The sequence below is a fragment of the Hippocampus guttulatus genome, chromosome 6 (genome assembly GCF_054856545.1).
Source record: "Hippocampus guttulatus isolate MCC_2025c chromosome 6, RoL_Hgut_1.0, whole genome shotgun sequence".
Taxonomy (NCBI): domain Eukaryota; kingdom Metazoa; phylum Chordata; class Actinopteri; order Syngnathiformes; family Syngnathidae; genus Hippocampus; species Hippocampus guttulatus.
This window is the reverse complement of record NC_141266.1, coordinates 14,635,899-14,648,625: the sequence shown is the minus strand read 5'-3', so window position 1 is coordinate 14,648,625 and position 12,727 is coordinate 14,635,899. Positions and strand designations below refer to the sequence as shown.

The following is a 12,727-nucleotide window of genomic DNA, read 5'->3' as shown; positions in this document are numbered from 1 at the left end:
AGAAGCTTGGAAAAAAAAATAATGCTAAAGAAAAACATGTTTAATATATTCAAAGTCTTATTCACATCAGTCTATTTTAATTCAAAGGTGTGCATCATGGCAATGAAAGCTGAACTTAATTTTTGGAGGGGACAACAGTTACTTAAACTCTGCTGGCTTATTCCTAAACACATAATGGGAGACACCATAGATGGGCTAACGAATAGCATTGTTATTTTCACATCGATAATTTGCACACAAATCATGGAGCACACAGGCATATATTCTCTATCCTCTGCGGGGAGTGACTAACATGATTGTGGCTTCACGATCAATTCTGACGTTCTCCTTCCTGTAGATCTGTATGCAGGGGCGGTGTGACCATCGGGAGTTTTGGGAAAATATGTTAATTTTCTCAAACAGCCGGTGGATTCCCAGGCTGCTCCTGGCCATCACGGCCATCCCAACATTGATGACAATGATTAAATCCATGACGGCCATAACCCCTCCACCGATTATTTGTTGGCAAGTGATGAATTCATGTCCCAGCACATCCCTGTCTGTATGCTTATATTATACCTTCTATTTAATGATGAATTTACATTGTTTTTATCAAGTAAATAGTTTGATTGCTATTTTTCCCATTTAAAAACACATTACACACATTTTGCTTGTTTTGGGGGGGCATAGTCGTCATTTCAATCAGGAAATAAAATTTGAGATAACAAGGCACCGCTGTAAGAAAGAAATGTGCTTTAAAGGCATAGAGTAAATTATATTTGACTTCTTAATCATCAAATATGTTTTTGTAGGGATGTGAAAACATTAAAAGATAGCAGTACATTGCATCGAAAAGGTTGGCAATCACTGATGTATAGCATAAAATAATTTGTTCCATGTATTTTCATCTAAAATACGTGACATCATTTGCATTTTAAAGACTTGAGCCATATCTGTGCAGTAGTTTGTGTGTGCACATTGTTGCCTAATTGTGTACAAATATCTCTGTTAGAGCCTTGTTTGAATGCAGTCTGGGCTTTGGGGAGTGCCGGGATCTGAAGCATCGCCATGCCAACATGTGCACACATGCACCTGCAGTCACACAAACACACAAGCGGACACCTGAAACAAGCGGCTTTATGAGCCAGGTAGTTTGCGTCTTTCTTGTCGTGACTGCTGGAGAAAAGAGGCAGTTTCATAATGAGGCGCACGTCATTAATAGGAGGCTAATGGCTGCTCTCGAACGCCGAGCCTGGGATGTCTCTGCAGGCAGCTGCGCGCTGCCCTGATTGCTATCTCAGCTTCAGCATCACTTAACTTCACATTAAATTGTCTTCATTTCTGTCGTCTTTCAGCTGGCCAGGAAGGAGAAGACAGCTAGCATATTAACAAAGGCAAAGGGATATGTTCTCCATTCCATCCTGCTGCGCCTTTATCTGAGGTTTTATAGGCTAGTTTGGGTTTGGGCTCCCATTTATTTTACATGATAAGAGCAACACAAGTGTGCACATAAAGCAACAGGCACATAAAACCTAAATATGCATCTAACTCATGCTCTAACTCTCGCTCAAGACAAACTTCTTTACTGAAGAGAACATAGTGTGAAATGAGCATACCGAGTAATGAGACTTCTCATTTAAAAAAGGACTTCATGCATAACTTACCCTTTGAAAGAAATGAGAATATTTACTCTGGGAAATTCTCCAGCAATCCAGGGCTGTAATTCAACTGCAAACAGAACAAAAGGAATTGTGAGTCAAATTTCTTATCCCCGAGAACAGGAATGGAGGCTGGATGATGGCACATAATCCTTCCATAGACACCATTGTTTCACTCACACGTTTAGCGATGCTTCCATTATGACTTGCAGTTACTGTGAGGTTTTTGTTAGGGGTCGCAGCACTGCCCTATTCAATATGGATGATTGCATGGAGTGGTTTTCTGTGGAAATAGCGCAATTTTATAGGTTGAACTGTTTCTAGCTTCGGAAGATATTTTAAAGTGTTCGTTCACGACTCTGTCCCTCTCTGCTGATAATTAGTTTCTGAAGCAGTCAGAAGTGGGGAGGGGGGGGGGATCATCGAAGGCTGCTGCTCTTTTTGTCAACTACCCTTGAGCAAGACAGTAGGTAGAAGAAATTACTTTATCACACAGCGGTGTTTAGATTAGTAATATCGCGGACCGCTGTGGGCATGAGACAAGTGGCCTCCAACTGCTGCACAAAAGTAGCTTTGGGTCATGCTAACGGTTAGCATTAGGCATTAGACATTAGGTTAGCAGCTAACCTAATGTCTTTGTGACATTCTTTGTGACGAATGTCTTCCTTCCTCGACTGTCATTGGCTGCCTGGTAGGCTGTTGTTCCACAAAATAAGTCATATGATGCAAATATTGGCATTAGGGCAGCACAATATATTAAAAAAATATAGATCGATGTTGTGGTAACGGCCTTTGCAATATGTGTATTGCAATAATTTCCTGATGGAATTTTATGCTTTTCTCTGAATTGGACCAGGCAGACGCAAACTTAAATGCGCGTTGCCACTCAATAGTTGGACATTATCTCGGGGAATTAAAATTAATTACTGGTAGCTAAGGACACATTGCTTATTTCGCTGCATGAAAAAAAAGTACCGGTACTTATTTCATGAAGAGATGAAAATGTCATTTCTTTTTGTAAAATATCACAATAATATTATCACTCTAGTCAGCATCCATATCGCATGTTTTTTCCAATATCGTGCAGCCCTAGATGATATACTTTGTCAAAGAGGTATTATTTTATATTTACTGCCCAATGATTTGGAGCTCTTCTACAGCGAATGATAATGATACATAATGGAATCATGGTGTTCTTGATTAATCCTTTTCAGAAAGTTTAAATAAAACCAAATTGTACCAAATCCAAACCAATACTTCTGACTGGATATAATGTAAATCCAATTAATCCAATCCAGGCACCTCCAAATCTTAACAAATTAGACATTTTATGGAAATATAACTACAGCTTTACATACAAACCCCAGTGTGAAATAAATATAAATGACTAACAAAGCGTAGGAATGAACATTTAACATGACTTTTAGGTTTAGCGAAGACTCTTGATATCAGGAAGCGATTTTCTAAGAAATGAAAGTTCTCATTTAAAAAAAGACTTCATGCATAACTTAGCCTTTGAAAAGGATGAGAATATTTACTCTGGAAGTAAACATTCAGAATTCTTTATTGAATTCAACAGTGTTTCTTTATTAAATGCCCGGCACTTGGAACTTACTGTCATATTGTATAAAAACGGTTCACGGATAGCAATTCGTTTTACAGCTGATAGCAATTCGTTCCACACTGCCAGCTTTTATTAACAACTCCAGTCAATAGCAAGCCTCTCTTGTCTGTCTGGCAACACATTGGTGCAGCTTTGTGTCCCAACATATCAAAGGTCAGTCATTTGTTTTGGACCACATTCTGACTAATTCGGCCATACACTCAACCCATTTTGTGCTTGTTTGTCATTGAGTGCAGCAACTGTTGAATGGATGGATTTTAAATAAGTCCAAGAAAATTATGGTGAAATTTGTTTCAGCAATACTGCATGTTAGTGTTTTAGTTTGAAGGTCTGACTTTTAAAAGTATGCGTTACATGTCTTGCCTAAATGCAGACTGGGAAGGTTATGGCCATGAGTTGTGAAGGGAAATGAATGGACAAGTCACACATTATTTTTGTACAAAAAAACGAGCGGATTCACGAAAACTGAGACAACATTTAGATGAAAAAAAAATGGAAACCTTTGCATTACATTTGATCAGAATCTATCCTATATTTACAGTACAAGTGTCAATGGTGTTTTATTAACTTGCGAAATATCAAAGAAAAATCACAATTTCCTGCCACTCGATGCTGAAAAAGTAGTTCGTATTTACCATTTACTTATGTGAAACAAGAGTGTTCTAATGTACTCGGTGTGGTTCCTAGACCTGCTCAATGTGCCAAGTTCCCTGAGCTAATTCCTGAATTTGCGCTATATTGACCCGACTAGCTAAGCGAGCTTACAAAACAGCTCGAAAAAGCTGTCAGTATGAGGCAGTGGAGTGCAATCACAGCCAAATGCTACCAGAAAAATAAGCACAATATGGTGCATGTCTAATACTGCAAATGAATTTTTGGTGGTCAACAGCGAGCCTCACCGTGCAGAGGTGCAGCGTTGGATTCCGGCTTCAGCCTCCCTGTGTGGAGTTTGCATGTTCTCCCCCGTGCCTGTGTGGGTTTTCTCTGGGTATTCCGGTTTCCTCCCACATTCCAAAAACATGCATGGCAGGTTAATTGAACACTCAAAAATGTCCCAAGTTGTGATTGTGAGCACGGCTGGTTGTTCGTCTATGTGTGCCCTGCGATTGGCTGGCAACCAGTTCAGGGTGTACCCCGCGTACTGCCCGAAAACAGCTGGGATCGGCTCCAGCACCCGCAGCAACCCTTGTGAGGATAAAGCGGATCAGAAAATGGATGGATGGATCTTTTCAGCTCTCACTACACCAGTATACTTAGCAAAAAAGGTAACATGTTGATGTAAAGAGAGTAAATCAAGTGTCCATCTATGTTAACTGTGCACTAATGAGTCCATCCATCCATCCATTTTCATATCCGCCTTATCCTCACAAGGGTCGCGGGGGGTGCTGGAGCCTATCCCAGCCATCTTCGGGCAGTAGGCGGGGGACACACTGAACCGGTTGCCAGCCAATCGCAGGGCACACAGAGACGAACAACCATCCGCGCTCACACTCACACCTAGGGACAATTTGGAGTGTTTAATCAGCCTGCCATGCATGTTATTGGTATGTAGGAGGAAACCTGAGGACCCGGAGAAAACCCACGCAAGCACGGGGAGAACATGCAAACTTCACACAGGGAGGCCGGAGCTGGAATTGAACCCGGTACCTCTGCACTGTGAGGTTGACCTGCTAACCACTGGACCACCGGGCCGCCTACTAATGAGTCGTACCCCTTCATTTTATCATCTCACGAGTCAAGCCCGGGCCACTGTGCGGCTTCATGCTGTTAGAACACATTAGGATTTGACTCTGAGGCGCATGCATGCGAGGCACAGTGATGCAGACATAAGGAAGGACCCACACTTTTGACGTAAAATCCAGGGAGGCTAAGAGAGGAAGAAAAACACGAGGGATGGAGGAAACAGGCACAAAAAATACAGGCGGTAATGAGTGATGCATGGAAGAACACTGGCGGAAGGGGGCTGTTTATATGTTTGTCGAGCAGTCAAACATTCCCATGCCATTATTAAGCATGACCCCGCAGCAATACACTGACTTGGTGAACTGGCCAAGACAGCACTCGGTGTAATACACTGACAGGAAAATGAGTGAGTGCTACAATGTATCTTGCTAATTTTCTTTCTCGACATCTTTGCCGGATGTCGTCATTATGCCTGCTGTCCAAGCATTTATATCAATTTTAACTGTCAGTCATTACGGTAGTATGACATTTTGCAACACCTCTGACTTTGCTGCACGTCTTATATTCAAGCTGTAACATCTACTCCGTGCTCTCATTAGACGATTTGTTCTGATACACTTTCCTGAACTCGCCTGACACACCTGTCAGCCAAATGAAGACAGACGCACCCTGGGAAAGCCTCAATAATTGGTTTTCTTGCCTTGTGAGTGAACACCTACTTTTTACTTGACTAAACTATTCCATGCATTGCATTGTGTTGGTAGATTGGTACATTTTTCTTGGATAATCAGGTGCCCGAGAATACTGGTTTATGCCCATAATGGGCATTTTAGCTGTTTTGTAATGTTCAAATAATTCAAGATAATTGGAAAATAGGAGCTGCGCATGCTAATTAAGTCACAAAATGGACATGAAAGCTTTCGTCTTACTACACTAATGACCTGAAATAGTGACAAACTGAAGAGGAACGCTCAAAGTATGGACCCCGGCGGCAGTGGAGATGGACACTTGAGAATAATTTAGTAAATGTAGAACTGATTGTTCAATAAATATTTTTTTACGTAAAAAGGTGTTCACTATTTGGATGGAATAAGCAGAGGCCCTGTCTAAGTTACACTGCAGACTTTGTCATGCTATAAACTTGTTTGTGCCATGTAGTGCTGTGTAGAATGAAGGTTTGAGTGCTTTCTCTGCCAAGTGAGTAAGCAGAGTAGCCCTAAGCCCGTCGTCTTCGAACAGTAGTGTGCGAAAAGGGAAGTGCATGTTCCTGTGGCTTCGCGTCTGGCATGGCTTTAATAATGCAGCGATTGCCATATGTAAATGATTGTAGTGAAGCCGGTCGTCACGACGGGGGAAGCAATTTGAAAGATGAAGCCGCCACGGGCATTTTAAGATGAACAACAAATTTGGTGCAAGAACAATATGCACGGGTGCTAAAATATTCAGCATAGCCCACAAACAGCCTTCTCCTTGGGCTACTGTGCTCCCAAAAAAATGCACCGGCTTGTGTCAATGTAAAGTTGTGAACCTCACATACTGTATTATGTATTTGAATGAGATGCTCTTACTTTCCTATTTGCTGAGTTAGAAATAGACCTTCCAAGAAGTGGAACAATGGCAAGAACACACATTTAAAGGGCAACTGGGGAGAAGTTGAAAAATATAAATGTTGCTAATGTTCTTCCCTGGGCTTTGTAATGAACCACAATTCAGAGTTGCTGTGATTTGACGCAAATCACCACTGTCAGCACTTTCGTTTCAATGCGGTTAGAGCCACTGGAAATGGGATCCGAACGTACATTCCACCAGTTCTTTAAAAATGCATGGAGCTAAGGAGGAATTGTTTTGCACTGCCTCAATTGAGCTCAATTGAGTGAGCAAAAGGACGGATTGGACAAGAAAATTGGCGCGAGATGATACAAAAATGGTGTGTGAGCAATTTTAGAGCCTCGCACGCTTACTTTCTTAAAAAAGTGACACCACTCTCAAGTCTGCATGGGAGTGTGTACATTGGCAAAACTTATTTTTGAATATTGAGGGTGGTGGACTTAAATCTACTGCATCTACTACATGTACATGACAATCCATCTCCTGGAAATGCAATGCCAATTTTACAGCTATGCTAATGCCCCATCAAATCCAACATATGGCTTTGGATTGAAAAACAAGTTAGTTAGTTAGTTAGTTCCGCCCGCTCCTATTTGGAACATTGGGCGACGAGCCTCCTCCATTTGTTCCGGTCATTTTTCGGATTGAAAAATAACCCCCAACACAAAGTTTTGTCCTAACATTTAACTGCAAAAATATGCTTTTTGATGTACATAATATGCAATGTTGACAGTACTCCGATGAGATTATAGATTGACAAAACAGCAACAATATCCATATTTATCCATTCACCATTTTCCGATCCGCATTATCCTCACAAGGGTCGCGGGGGGGGGGTGCTGAAGCCTATCCCAGCCGTCTTCGGGCAGTAGGCAGGGGACACCCTGAACCGGTTGCCAGCCAATCGCAGAGCACAGAGAGACGAACCACCATCCGCGCTCACACTCACGCCCAGGGACAATTTAGAGTGTTCAATCAGCCTGTCATGCATGTTTTTGGAATGTGGGAGGAAACCGGAGTACCCAGAGAAAACCCACACAGGCCCAGGGAGAACATGCAAACTCCACCGGGATCGAACCCACGACCTCTGCACTGTGAGGTCGACGCGCTAACCAATGGACCACTGGGCTGCCCTATCCATATTTAATGTTGGCATATTAATACTGCATCAAACAAACCAAGATACGATGCATTACGCTAAAAATAGTTTGTCCTCTTCCATAAATGTAATTCTACTGTTGTAATTTAACATCACAGACTCGTAAAGGGTCAGAACTGTTCACGGATTCTCTGGCTCTCAAGCAATAATTAAATACAATACCTGGTATGCATTGTAAGTGACATGTCTGAATACCTGTATCATTTTTTTTGCAGTACGTTTACCAGCATTATCATGCTGCAGTGTGAAGCACTATCCTCTGAGCTGTGCAACAACTGCCTGAATGTGAGAATAGAGTACAGTCTGAATACCTGACAAGTCATGCCAAGTGCTAGATTTGTGCTCGTCACGAAAATAGAGACTATAGGGTCAATTTAGAGTCTTCAGTTAAGCTGCATGTTTTGGAACATTGGCAGAAACCAGAGCACCCAAGGACATAGTGAGAACATGCCAAATTCATTCGACCGCAGAACCTGTGCTTGGAGGTCACATTCACTACCTTGACGCTCCTTGATGAATACAATTGAATTGAAAATAAAAAGGTCTCCATTAAATAAACGTATATGTACTGTATATCCACAGCCCTTCTCCGAAGGTTTACACGAGCATTAAAGCCTAAGCAAGGCTCGAAATAAATTTTCTGCCCAGTCATCCATCTATTCTCTGCCAAAGAAATGCACCAAGTTAACAAACAAACCCTTTCAATATCATTTTCATTTACACATTTTTAGAGAGCGAGCCATCACTTCTAAAGCTGCAGAATATAATTACAACATTCTGAAATACAGTTACACTGAAAATGTCACGCTGTCGATAAAATCCAATAGAACACTGAATAATGAATCATACGTTTTGGACAATGAAATAATGCTTCAGTCAGTGGAAAGATTGCAATCGGGTTCACTGGGAGCAATTACATGGTCCGTTCTCAATTGAAATCATCGTTTATATGAATAACATATATCCGTGTATTAAGTCACATTATGTAATATAACAGTAAAATTGCAATCGTTTATAGAAATCACCTTTGTGTGTTCCTGGACCACACGCTATCTATCTATCTATCTATCTATCTATCTATCTATCTATCTATCTATCTATCCATCTATCCATCCATCCATCCATCCATCCATCCATCCATCCATCCAGGCTGCAAGAGGAAAGATGACACCCTCAAGTAACCCAATTCAGTTTCCTTCCAAATGGGAGCATAATGTTGCACCGATAGCATGAATTGAATCACACTCTGTTTGACAAGGTGATGCAAATGAGAATTCAGTCCAAACAGAAAAACAATAATGTGTTTGCTTCATTTCTGAGCACTTTTTCTGTCTTTTTCGTGCCGTCCTCAGAGTTGCAATTCTGTCAACACTTACAAAGTTGTATGTCTGAGTTGAAGCAGGGTTTTGTTGTTTTGAATTTTACTCGAAACAATGGGGAACTTTTATAGACTGGTGTGACAAATATGAATACAAAGAAATGGGTTTCTTGAGGCGGGATGCAAATAGCTTAAGGCCCTCATCATTAAATTTATGATTTGCCTGCACGGTTATTAAATTTGCCAAAATGGGCTTCCTCCAGCATTCCAAAAACATGCATGTTGAGTTCAGTGCAAACTCAAAATTGCCCATAGGTCTGATGGTTTGTTTGTCTTGATGTGATTAACTGGTGACCAGTCCAGAGGGTAACCCACCTCTCACACGGTCAGATACAAAAGGCTCCAGCTCACCAATGTTGCTGATGGGGCAAGCTTTATAGAAAACAGAAAGCTGGAATCTTTTGTCTCCAAAAATTATTATAATTCCTGGTTTGTCACAAAATTGTCTGTTTCTTGTTCTTTTTTTTGTCTTCCGCAGAACTGTGCAAAGGTTGGAAATCACCTTTAACTTTGTCGCTTGAATGATGGAACAATGGAACCATCCATTTTCCAGAATCACGATGACACCAGCCTTCTGTTAGTCAACCTCCATGACCCAGCAAGTAGCCGCTTGCTAACTAGCAAACAGATGGACAACCAAACATAAATCCCAAACATGCCATAAATTGTGTACAACAATCAGCATGCATTTTTTTTTCTGAACAGTTGGCTTGCGCATTGCACCTTAAAGAGGTTAAACGCTTTTTCTTAATTGGCAAGACAGTCATTGTTTCCACATTGGAGGTTTGGAAGATGCAAAGTATTATTTACCATCTAAAATTAATGGCAGAAAAACGTAATCACAAATTTGCTTGAACGGCCGTTGAAGTTGATATTCATGTGAATGGCCCATGGCCGATATACTGTACAGTCGATGAGAGCAAAATCTGAGCACTGGTTCAGCTTTGAGGGTAAATGCTAATGTTTTTTCCCCTCCCAATACAAAGAAATATCAGCTTCACTGCCTCAAAAAAAGATCTAACTTTTATGCGCTGCTGCCTTTCACATTGCTTGTTATTGATGATACTAGGCTAGCCTGTACTACCGAAGACAAATTTCTTGTGTGTTTTACATACTTGGTCAATAAAGATGATTCTGATTGTGTTTCCAAACCAAATAATCAATCATTTTTTTTTTTTTGTAGTTTCCCTTTTTTTTTTGGTTTAAATTTGCAGCACATTTTTACACTTTGTTCCGTCTAATGCTTTGTTAATTCCATTGTTTGTTTGTTTGTTTTTCTGACACCAATCCATCTCGCACACCATGGAAAAAATGTACCAGCCACCTACTTTCCACACTCATCAACGGCATTAATTTGCCTTCTTGTAAATACCTGCTAGACATTGGTGTCGATAAAATAGTTTTACAGCCCCTTCTTTTTACCTGCGTCTGCTTTTTGGAATCCATTTAGCTTTTGAAATGCCACGTGTTTAACAGTACAAACTGTCTGAAGATGGATTCAGAAGACCCACTGCGGGTCATCAAGGAGACACATAGGGACAACTCTTCCACAGAATGCGACCAGTGTCCAACTACACAATGTGCTCCACACAACCATGTATTTGGGACACTCTACTGTACAAAACACAATCTATGACTGAACGTTTGGCAACGTATTTGACCGGAGGACATACTGCCATTTAGTTCCTAAGCTTGTATACTAGATCACAACTCTGACAACTCAGGATCCACCTTACAATATCATCATCTCCTGGAAACATTTAGCAAAGAGAAGACACAGATGTTAGTTACCCGTACACCATTCGTACGACTGTGACAAAGATCCGTTCCCCGGTGCCCTGCTTCCATATCGCCAGGTTCATCAATTTTCATTGCGCGAATGAGGAGACATGGCACAATATATCAATGAATATCATTTGCCTCTGGTATAATTTGCTCATCATCTTCACCGTCAGTATCCAATTTCTTCTTGGACAAGAGGAATAGCTCCTAATGGCCCTGTATCGATGACCGGGCCTCAATAAAAACACTGTAACAGAAGAAATGGCCTTTGCTATTAATCAACACCACATCTCTTCAAGGTACTCTGATCCTCTCAAAGTTTGATCTCAGGAACGTCTACTAGGAGTGTCACATTGCGAGGTGGTGGTGGACCCCAAAAAGCAGGCAGGAGGGAGGAGCAGGGTGAACTTGACGAACTATATTTAATAAAACAGAGAAAACTGAATCCAGTTTTCTCTGTTTTATTCAAGTGCTAACAACCAAAACTAATCCAAAGTAGCAAAACAAAACCATGACTGTGGCAAAAAACTAACAGGAACAGAACCATGACAGAAACAAACATGCCAGTTGCAAGCAAACAGCAACAATGACCCGATACTGAGTGTTCGGGCAGGGAGTCCTTTTAAAGCCGCTAATTATCTAACGACCAACAGGTATGCAGCTGCAGGGTAAAGCCCCACAGTGCCACCTGTTGGTCACAAACCGAAACATGACAACGAGCAGGTGGGGATCTCTACTTCTCCCATTTTGATTTCACTATAACATGTCCAGTATCTCTAAACACAAAGCCCAACGTTCTCCCCTGGAGGTTGAAGGTTTCTGGCAGAGTCTGAATCCATCTTACGAGCCAGGTGGCAGCCATGCTGACTTGGTAAAAGAAAGCAAATACATCAACGAGGGCTAATCGTCAACCGTGTCCAAGTAACTGCGCACTTGACCATCTGTTTGCGCCCAGCAACATCCGTTGCTTCCATCCATTGTGACCATCCCTTATTTTGCAGTTGAACCTCTCCTCCCGGTTCATCCACCATTCAATGGCCTTCTGCATAATCGCCTTCCTTCAGCAATGCTCCTGGTGGCCAACTCTTGTGGCCTATGCAAAGGAGTGGATGGGAGCCTGTTCCACCTCTGTCCAAAACCAGGCCTCTTACTGACCCCTGTCTGGCAACATACACCTAACCACAGTCAGGTACGCTACACCCCGTCTAGGTTAGTGAGTCCACCACACACGTGTAGCTGATGGCAGAAAACTGGAAACTCTCTGCAAACTAATTGCACTATATAGTATGAGCGCTGTATGTAGCTCGACAAAGAACACAAAGGTTTTCTCTGAGTCATAAAATGTGGCTTTATTCTTTATTCAAAGCAACGTAAAGAAAATTTATTGGGAGGGTGGGCAAGGGGGGGGGGGGTGGCGTCAATCAATGCACACATACCAAACAATAACATAAGCACAGCCATGGATCAGACAAATGTGCAGCAAGTGTGAATTTGCAAAGGCGTAATTTTGCCAAAGTGCTTGCGTTATTTAGTTCCGCCTTGTTGTGACAGGTGCATCTATCATAACAAAAAATATATATATTAAAAAGCAGAGAACAATTTGTTCTACCTCTTACTGCACTGTATTATTGTTTGGAACCAAGATTAAAAGGACACATATCTAAATGGCTTATTTGAGGTGTTCAGTCTTTCCATTTTCCCAGTGGAAGACAGAAGCAAAAACCTCAATCAACAGACTTGACAGCAGCTTGTTTTGCTCTCAACGTATACAAGCATCCATAAAATTTTTTTTTTTTTTAAACGTCAATTGTGCCGGCTGTTGGAGTATGCATCGGAAATGATCAGAGAAATCAATA

The 12,727-nt window shown here is 41.4% G+C and overlaps 1 long non-coding RNA gene across 2 annotated transcripts in view; it reads right to left on the bottom strand.

Moving 5' to 3' along the window:
• Nucleotides 1–12,727, bottom strand: part of LOC147203658 (uncharacterized) — a 60,770-nt gene that overhangs the window by 14,225 nt on the left and 33,818 nt on the right. For both annotated transcript variants that reach the window (XR_015101166.1, XR_015101167.1), the window contains exon 11: nt 1,644–1,707. This is a non-coding gene — a long non-coding RNA (uncharacterized LOC147203658). The remainder of the gene's footprint in view (nt 1–1,643; nt 1,708–12,727) is intronic.